Consider the following 10,245-nt stretch of genomic DNA (forward strand, 5'->3'; position numbering starts at 1 on the left):
AGTGCTGCCTTCTGCTGCCTCTGAGCCGCACACACACACACAGCTCAGCCCACATCATTGAAAATGTGTACAAAAGCACCAAAACAGAGAGCTAAGATGCCTTCACACAGCGTTTGTGAGATGAGCTGGCAAATACTGCGCTCCAGACCATGGGAATCTGCCCATGCACATGAGGGGCTCCTGTACCTGCTCTAGGCCTGCTAGAACACAACAAAAATTTGACTGCAAACTAAAGGATAGTGGTAAATAATGTAATCAAACTGTTGAAAAAAAAATCACTTTGAAAGTGCATTTGCAATGAACTCTAGGGGTCAAGAGTGGAGCTGGAATTCGGGAACATCCTTTGAATGGTTACATACCAGGAGAGCCTTGAAGAACTCCTCCTGTCCCAGCCTGGTTCCATAGGAGCACATGCCTGGGGCAAAAGCAGTGTATGAAATAGATTTATCACCAGTTTGACTCATGTCCACTGATGGGGCAGAGAAAAAACAGAGACAATGAATCAACACAAAACCGTTTTCTTACATTCACCCTACAGTGTTTCACCACATCCTTATAGTACAGCTTATTTCTTTCTGTTCCAAGTGCTCTTCAATAAATCGGCTGGAAACATTAGGCAGCATTTCCTCAGTAATTACCATTTCACCCTCCCTATACAGTGCAGGGGCAGAGCCAGGCTTGTGGTCATCCACAGCACACTGCTGAGCTGGCAAAGGGTCAGCCTGGACATTTTTCCTACTGATAACAGAGCTCCAGGTGCTTAAATACAAATAATGCACTGACCATTTCTGCTTGCTGCTCCACACACACACAAATGCTTCCTCCAGCTCTCACTAAGGATGGATATAAAAAGTTTGCGGTACAATCTCCTGCCCAATCCCTCAGAGCACACTTTACAGTGATGGGGCCTCTCCAGGCAGTTACACCCCCATCAGGCGGGATAACAGGGGAAACAGAAATCCTCAACATCGGATAAAGTGAAAAGAGTAATTATAATGGTATAATAAAATAATTTAGGAACAAATGAATACAAATAAAAATAATATTATTATAATAAAGAGAAATTACAGATCAGAACAACAACTACTGTAGAGCCACACTGCCTTTGGAGTCTCATTAGTAGGAATTTTGCTCATGAAAATACCTGGAGCACCAGTACACTTTTATGGGGTACTTCCTGTCCCTTAGCATTAGAGAAGTCCACCAGATTTTAAAAGAACAAGTCAGCTCTGACAACTGAAAGGAACACACTGCTTTAATGGAAAAGTAATTCAGTACAGTGCATAACTTTCCTTTTAATAGTGAGAAAGTTGAAGTACATTTCAAACCTGAAGAGGTAAAAATATTCTGGAGATTGGTACTGTCCTCCAGAAAGCAAGGAAGGCATGCTACACAAGTGAAGCCAAACCTCAGTCACTGTCACAATTCTTGCTAAAGATTTGCTTGAGGCTCCAACAGAATTCTTTCTCAAGATAAATTCATCTCATCTTACTGACATTCTCTTTATAACATCTACATTATGACTGTCCCCTACAGTTAAGGTGAATTAACTGCTGCTTCTTCAAAAATGCATCTTACTTTTCCTTTTCCATATTTAAAATGCAGAAAAGCCAAGTAATGTGAGAAATACAGTGGAAACCACATAAATGAATAACCGTCAAAAGAACAGAACTATTAAAAGAATAAATCTTGTGTACCCAGCTGTGAAATATAACACAATATAGCAGAACCCAGCTAAATGTTTGAAATAAAAAATTGAAATGCAAAGTAACCTAAAATTGTTTAATGAACTTTGCTGCGAAAATATTAACTCCCTGCATGCCAAAACTCCAAAGCATAAATGGTAGGAAGCCTGATTAGATGAACATCTCAGTAAGTGGTTCTGTCTCTCTCCATCCAGTCATTTTCCCTCAGCTGAGCTCTCAAGAGCTTTTATGGGTGAGATATATTGGCAAGTTCATTTCTGCACAGATTGTTTGAGTTCAAATGTTGTGGTTTACAACAATTATTTACCTTTGAGCTGTGCTGAAGCTTGGCTCTCATGCTGATCCAAGAACCATAGAATTGCCAGTTCTACCTCTTCATTTTACTACTGGGGTAACCGAGCATCCGTCAAAGAAATCATCCGGAAAACTCTTAATGACACAAACAAACATTTTCAGGAAGAATTCTGAAATGAAAGCACAGCCAATCTCTTTGGGAACCCATCAGCTATTTCTGTTTACCCAGCTTTAAGGCTGTTCTAGGATTTAGCGGGAGCAGCAGCTGGTCTGTGAGCAGCACAGATGGATCGGCCCCAATGGACCGCGAGCGGCCCAGCCCAGCTCAGCCCAGCTCAGCAGGAACAGGGTGAAGGTGTGCCCGGGTAAGGCAATGATTGGCTGGATTCAAACCCAAACAGCGGATCCCAGCCAATCCCCTGGAACTATCATCAATGCACCCATCCCATTGGCCAGGGAGCTGGGCGGAGCTAAGGCTCCAACCAATCACGTGCATGTGCGCGAGAAATTCAAAGCCCCTCTAAAGGGGGCGCCCAACCCCGAACCGCAGCCGCACGTGCGCTGTGCGCTCTTGTCGCGTGCCTGGCGCCAACACCCGCGACAAGATTTCTCCTTGTTTAGATGCTAATTATGCTAATTGGCCATGATTAAACATAAACATCAACATAATGTTTTTATAATTACTTTGTAATTTGAAATTTCCTCAGATGTGTGTGTTACACTGTGGTGAATTTGTAAAAGAGCTTTGTTGGGTTTCTTTTTACTTGGAGCATCCCTTCCAGAGTGAAACAAACACAAGTCTGAGAAACTTCAGGGGTCTCAAACTGCAAGTGCAGAAGAGCAGTTTGGGTTCCCTGGGCACTGAAGCTCTTGTACATAGAAACAAATTTACATATGTACCATATAATGCAGGGTCAGTCCCTCCACTTCTGTCTGTCCTAAAACATCTGAACCAACGATTTTTCTGCCCTAAATCCTTCCCTGGTAAATATTTCCACATTAACAAGATTCAATTCAAAGAATCAATTTCAGTCTGTGTCAGCCAAGAAAATTTAATTAATTTTTAAAAGGAATATTCCTTTATTTAACCTCACGAGTTCTTCTGCTATCTATTCCTTGAAATCTGAATTCCCTAGTAATTCTTAAAATTAATTCTCACTTTTTGTCAGGTCTGGTACAGCCACTGGATTGGAAGTCAGTAGCTACTTCATCTGTAAACCTGTATATTAAAACCTTTCACTTTTAATAAAAAAATAGCGGAAGATTGCTAACACCACAGAGCCCCGGGGTAGATTAGAAAGGCAAGAAACAAAAGAGAAAATGTAAAGCTTTTTCTCCGCTTCTAAGTTGCATGTCGTTTTTCATGGTTAGCTAGTGGATGGAAAAGAACACAATCAAACATGCACAAGGATTAAGAAAGTTTCTGCTACAAGAAATTGGTCATTCACAATAATCCCCAGCTCACTACAATAGGAAGACTCTAGTATGCACATTTTAAATCTAGAGCCTTCTTTTTTATTCCAAGCTCTAGTCTAAAAATAAGGCTAAATTTCCAGTTGTTGACCAGCAGCTCCTCTGCACTTCTTTGCCCACAATAATTAAAGGAAGTACTGCAGGAAACAGTGAGCAGAACTCACAAGTAATAAAATTTACACTTGTGGAACACACAAATGAAAGCCCTTCACCCCCTCCTGCCAAGGCTCTGGAGAAATTACAGAATTAATTACCCCTAAATGTTACAGAGAGGATGAGGGAACTGCTCAAGGAGAAAAACACCTTGGCCTGATTTGACAGTGCTGCCTTACCACAAGAATTTGTCTTTCTTCTTGGTTTCTCCTAGTTCAAGAAAATAATTATTTTAGCAAATACTGAGATGGTAGGGCCCAGCAAAACTGAGATACAATTAAATTAAGAAAAACATAAAAAAGAAGACAAGCTCAGAATTTATACAGTCCAAGTTTTATGGCAAGACATAGAGAGATGGCAGAGAGATGGAGAGACAGCAAGAGAGACGTGGAAGAAAGAAGACTTGAATTTTTGTCTTTGAACCTTTTTTGGCCACTGGAGCTTAATTGGGTGCCACGTAATCCATTTAAGCACAGAATTCATCAAGTCAGAAAACAATAGGGGCAATTATGTGAGCAATTTATGTTCAATAATGAAAAGCCTCACCTCGTTCAAAAGAGCACACAAACACCGGTGTGTTCTTCAGAGAGGTGTCACAAAATGAGGCAGCTCTTTTACAAGGCTTTGCTGAAGGTCTTGAATAATCATCCCAAGAAAAGTAAGGGATGAATAAACAATGTTTCTTTGTTGCTAAAACTAGACAGATATTTGGCAGATTAATTATTTGATTTCATTATTTGAAATAATGAAAAGCATGGCCCAGCTCTAAATGCAGGCCTCAACAGGTTCCTGGCTTGCCTCATTTTTTTCCTTCAAGGTTGTTCCTCTTTCTGGATGGATAGGCCTGAGAAATTCTTCAAGTTAAGATGTAGGCAAAAGAAACTCACGAGCAGAAATACAACTGGTTGTTCATTTTGCTTTACGGGTTCTGGTGCCTGTGATGAGAGAACTGATGCATGCAGTACTGGACGAGTCCCTGCACTAAGTTTCCTGTGTCTATATGTATTTTTGTCAGAGAAGAAAGGTGTTTTAATCCCTTCATGGCTAAGAAATATTTTTCATGAAAGGCCTCACCAGCATCCCTTGCAGAAGGAAAAAAGACGCTCACCAGATCCATTTCCCGAGTCAGTTCTGAGAGAACCATTCCTGTTACACAATGGTCCACAATGCCCTATGGGGGAAAAAGACAGGATTGCTCAAACATCAGGCTTTGTAGTTACCATTTTCCAGAATTACTAGAAGCAAATTGTATTTAATATTTTCCAACATTTCTAGAATGAAGAGGAATTGTTAGGCTGAGACTTCCTAAGATGTTTAGAAAGCTTTCATGCCAAATTCTATCAACATTAATGGAACTAGACCTTCACATTTCCTAATTATCTCTGAAAAAACCCTCTCATCATAAATTTTAAGAATTGTCTAATAACAAAAATCCATCTGAAAACAGACTCCAAGGAATTGGAGTCTAGAAATTCACTCCTACACTTTTCTCAGAGATCTCAGAGGTTTAGTATTCTAGCCTTGAAAGGCAAGCTGCATGAAATTCAAACCATTAGAAAAAATTAAGCTCTGCACAGATGAAAAAGATCAGAGGGCACTCTCAAAAATACACGCTACCTATCAAAAATCCATTCTCTTCCTTCCACAGTAGTTTAAAAAGCATTGGTTTGAACTGGATGATACATTCCATCATCGAGAACTTCTCTCTAAAAAGCAATGCAGGGGGTGTTCAATATTCCGTGTGAGCACACAATTTCATCATCGGGGCTTAAGATCCTTGGAATGTTTTAAAATCAGATAGAATGCAGAATTGTGCAATTAATTAACAACATTTAACTGTCTTCATTCAGCTATGCCAAAGCTTTTATAGAACAATTAAATCCACTCCTTGTTGAAACAACTAAAACCAGCTGCCTCAAAATCAATTAGGCCTTGCCATTTAATCTGGGGAAGATCTCTGTGTACTTTCACAGCTGCAGTTTGCAGCCTCAGCTCCCCTGGTGTCCAAAATACCAAGTCATACATGTCAATATTTTCATGCTATTTGCTGCAATCACACTTCTTTTTACAACTCTGAAGATCACCCAGAGTTCAGCTAATGAAAAATCTGGGTATTTACCAAGGGGTCTGACTTTACCCTGTCCTCTATTTTGTACTGTCACTTGCACCAAAGCACATAAGGAGAGATAATTTAGGGGAGATCTAAGGCAAAAGTTACATTGCTGCCCTATCTGCCTTTACATTTCACATTCTATGAACATTAGAATGTTCCTTAGATCACACAAACATGCAGAAAAAGAAAATGCACTCTTCCCTTCACTAGGTGTGAAACACTGTGTGCTGAATTATGAAGGGAGCTGGGAAAAGAACTGCAGACCTGGCTGCTAATTCCTTTCCCAATATTAAATCACACTCAAATTCACACTGGATGAACCTCAATCCAGAATGTTAATGTATATGTATTTGAAACTACCATATGCTAATTGTTACATATATTAGTATTGTTTAGCGATTATTTCTTCAGTTTTTATATAAAATTTAATTCACTAGATCTATGGTTTAATTTTCTTTTCTGCAGAAATTCTTAATTGAACTAAAGATATGTCTTACGAAACTATATTTTGTATTTAAATCACTGTTTTTAATGAGCTGCACACTGAAGAGTCACACTGAAATCATTTTAATAATAAATGCAAACTCCAATTACAGTACATTCATAAAAATAACTGCAAAATCATGGAAAAGTGTACTTGAGTTCATTTTTAATAAACAGATTATTGCAACTTAGCTTTTATTGGACATTCCCAAAGTAATTCTAAAAGTACATTAACTTGAACAGTATTACAAACAAAGTAAGACTGAAAAGCAAATGAGAACCTCACTGGCAAGGAAAAAAACCTGTTAACTTTGCACTTCCTTGCTGAGTTACTAGGATCACTAACACATATGCACATCATGGATCATGCTGCAAGTAAATTGCCAAATAGCTTGAAATATCCCATTGTTTCTCTTATCAGAAGGGGAGAAAGGCTTAACCTTCACATAGACATGTATCAGAAATGTGTTTCTACAGGAGCTGAAGAAAAAGGGAGGCATTAAACACAATGACTTGACAAGAAGGGCTGCTATTTTACAGCCACACCATAAGGACCGCTCTGAAAAAGAAAACCAAGCAAAAGCCATGGCAGCACTGTGAACTCTGTGAGGCGTCAAACCCCACAGCCTCACACAGGCAGCACAACCACCCAGGTCCTTCCCATGGCACAATCTGTTCCAAGCAATGCAATTCACATTTTCCCACCCCAGTATGAAACCAAGGAACATAACATGCCAGTAACTATAAATGAAGAGGCCCAAACAAAAAACCTAAAAAAAATGAGCAATGTTCCTTACCACCAAACCTTTTTTTTTAAACATCAGCAATAATGTCTTTGAAGATGAGCTGATTTTTCAGCACATCAAGTCATCCTAATTTTGTAATTTTAGAAATTATATTAATAGGAGCTTGATGACAGAAAGAACCAGTTTGGATCGAGAAGTGACACAGTTCAGAATGTAACTTTTTGTAATGAAGTATTTTAAGATTAGCAACACAAGTTTTCTACAAAGAATATGAGCTTAACAGTTCTAATAGAAACTTAAGCCATGGATTTTTTTAAAAAGAATTCATATTGTCAGCACAATAATTAACATTAAATCATTAAATAGAGGTAAATATTTAACAACACAAAGTACATTACATACACAGTCATTATTCCAGGACACATGACAGCAGTTTTTGAATTCACAGAACACCAGCAGGTAAAACAGTAATAATTTGTTCTGGTCCCATACAGTGGGCACTGATTATTTCACTCTGGAACAGCAGCTCTCACAGCCAGCTGTATTCAAGTTTTTACAACCAAGTCTCTATGAATTTTCTCAATTCAGTCTTCATCTTCCCACCAGGTAATGGACTTTGCAGTGGTAGAAATTCTGCTCTAACTACCTTCAGGCACCTCCTTTGTTCAAACCCTTATCAACAGCTGAAAGGTGATTCCTAAGAAAACAATTGTGTCAACAGAGATGGTCTAGCAGTCAAACAGATGCTGGCTGCTTTAACTCATTTGGGAGTAGAAATAGACTCGAACAAGAAGTGGCATTTTTGATCACAAAGAACAGGAACTTTTTCCAAGGAACAGATTTACATCCTAATGGAAAACAGTAGATAATATTTCCCCCACACACTTGTCATATTCTCATAACACAAGAATAAGTTGAACAAAATTCTGTGGGTATTCCAGTCCCACCTCTCTAGCTCCCTGAAGTCCCAGGCATCTCTCCTAGCAGCCTGTCAAAGTTCCAAGAACCAGAAAGGCTGGAGGCCCAGCTCTGCAGCAGCCCACCAGGCAGGCAGCCATGGAGCCAAGCTCACTGGAAACCAGGGAGGTTCCTAACTTTGCTGACACAGAAAAATTCCCACAAACGTTTTGATTTTAAACAACACTTGCTGACTGAAAACACTCTCCCAAGAGCAACGTGACAGGCATAACTCCTGAATTGTCACAGTTGAGGGGAAAAAAAATTAAATTTAGTGGTCCTTTTACGTGCCATGCCTTGTTATCAAGTATTCAAATAAATGCCAAAAATGACCTCTCCCACGCTGCCAGAGCCTTGCTGCCAGCAGTGGAGCAAAGCCCCAAGGGATGCCACATGCCTGCCACCTCAGCGGGTGTCTCCCGAAGCCCTTTCCCAGCCCCGCTTCCTTCCCCCGTCGTTCGAGGCCGTTTCAGTGGCTGATGCTCATCTCGGACACGTTCTGCAGTGTCTGCTTTTCGGGGGGGAAGAGGCGCAGGAGCCCAGCGCTGCCTTCAGGGAGCAGCGGCTCGGACGAGCAGGGGCGGCTGCTTCCCTCCGGCAGCCGCCGTGATCCCAGCCGGGAGCGGGGCGCGGGGAGCGGGGCGAGGGGAGATGAGAGCACGGCGAGGGGAGCGGGGAGATGGGAGCGGGGCGATGGGAGAGGGCCGGTGGGACCGGGGCGGTGGGAGCAGAGCGATGGGAGCGGGGCGATGGGAGCGGGGCGGTGGGAGCACGGGAGCGCCGTCGGTCCCGGCCCCGCTCACATCCCGGCCCCAGGCGAGCCCCGCTCCGCCGGCTCGGCTCCGCTGGCTCCGCTGGCCCCGCCGCAGCCGCTCGGGCAGGACGGCTCCCGGGCCCCTCCGGCCCCTCTGCCCGTCCGGCCCGGCGCATCCCGCGACCCCCGCCCCGCCTGAGCGCAGCGCTGCGGACCCAGCACCGCCCTCCCTCCTCCCCCCGAGCTCCGGCCCGGCCCCGCGCACGGCCCCGCACCGCCCCAGCCCCGGGCCCGCCGGGCGCACCCACCTGGGCGCGCAGCGCATCCTGCCCAGCCGCGCATCCTGCCGGACCGCGCATCCTGCCCAGCCGCGCATCCTGCCGGGCTGCGCATGGTTCCGGGCGGGCCCTACGGGGGCAGCGGCAGGGCCGGGACCGGCCGGGGGTGCGGGGGGTGCGGGCCGGGCGGGGCGGTCCGGACCCGGGGCGGACCAGGGGCGGACACGGGCGGTGCCAGCTCCCCTCGGAGCGGCGCGGCGGGAGCCTCGCGATGATAAAGGGCCTGAGCAGGTGATGTTTCGCTGATGCTTTATTGACCACATTGCAAAGATTCCCATGTGAAGCCCGGTAGCCCCAAAGAAGGGACCCACTCCGGTAGAATGTTGCTGGAAATGGAAATTGCTTTAGACCTGGAAGGAAAACATGAACTGGGTGTATTTGCTGGATTCATCTTCAGCAGTGAGGTCGAGAAACAATTATTATGACAATTTAATCAGGATAGGAAGAGTGATTTCTTTGTACATGAACTATCACAGTTGAATCACTGGACCATATGCTTTTATACAAAAAACCTTCATTAACTGTCAGAAGCAAAATTATGGAAATGTGGTAAATAAATAAATAAATAAATAGTTCAAGAGCAGAGTCTGTGGATAGCATATGTACCTAAGTATGAATGAGAGCTGGGCTTCCTGTAGGATGAGCCAATTTCCAGCTTGTCTGGACGGTGTTTGCTCCTGGCCGAACTGAGGTGTGGGTTTGTCCCCCTGGCTGGGTGTCCTGCCTGAGGTGACAGCTGGGTAAGGACAGAAGGGAGAGCACAAAGCTGTTCCACAGGGCAGGCAGGGAGCCCACGCTGTGTTCAGCTGCACAGGGCAGCCCTGGCACGCTTTATCCATCGCTTGAATCATTTGAGTCTCTGGAACACAGACAATTGCCTTTCTACATCCGATTTCTGTCAGCTATATCCTGATTATTTTAAGGGGAAAAAAATTGCTCCAGCTAAAGAATTAATGGATTCCTAGACTAATAGTTGACACAACTTAAATACAGCAAGTACTAATATTAGATTGTGCAAGTACCCCAGCCTATGTCAGGGTGTGGCCCAAAGGACCTTCTGCATCAAGCGGTGGAATTTCTTTAGCAACTTGTGTACAATTCCTTCACCTTCACAAGGTGGGGGAAAACGACATAGTGAAGATACTTGTGCGACAGGAGGAAGCTGTGCTATGAACTTCAGACGTGCACGTCACAAAATCTAACAGTCTTCTGTGGAAGCTCAATTAAA

General features: G+C 43.4%; 1 long non-coding RNA gene across 2 annotated transcripts in view; it reads right to left on the reverse strand.

Annotated features, from left to right (window-relative positions):
• Nucleotides 1-9,106, reverse strand: part of LOC135453644 (uncharacterized) — a 110,961-nt gene extending 101,855 nt beyond the window's left edge. For both annotated transcript variants that reach the window (XR_010441910.1, XR_010441911.1), the window contains exons 1-2: nt 8,988-9,106; nt 4,735-4,797 (exon numbers count right to left, since the gene is read on the reverse strand). This is a non-coding gene — a long non-coding RNA (uncharacterized LOC135453644). The remainder of the gene's footprint in view (nt 1-4,734; nt 4,798-8,987) is intronic.
• Nucleotides 9,107-10,245: the final 1,139 nt, after the last annotated feature.

This window comes from Zonotrichia leucophrys, chromosome 13, assembly GCF_028769735.1.
Source record: "Zonotrichia leucophrys gambelii isolate GWCS_2022_RI chromosome 13, RI_Zleu_2.0, whole genome shotgun sequence".
Taxonomy (NCBI): domain Eukaryota; kingdom Metazoa; phylum Chordata; class Aves; order Passeriformes; family Passerellidae; genus Zonotrichia; species Zonotrichia leucophrys.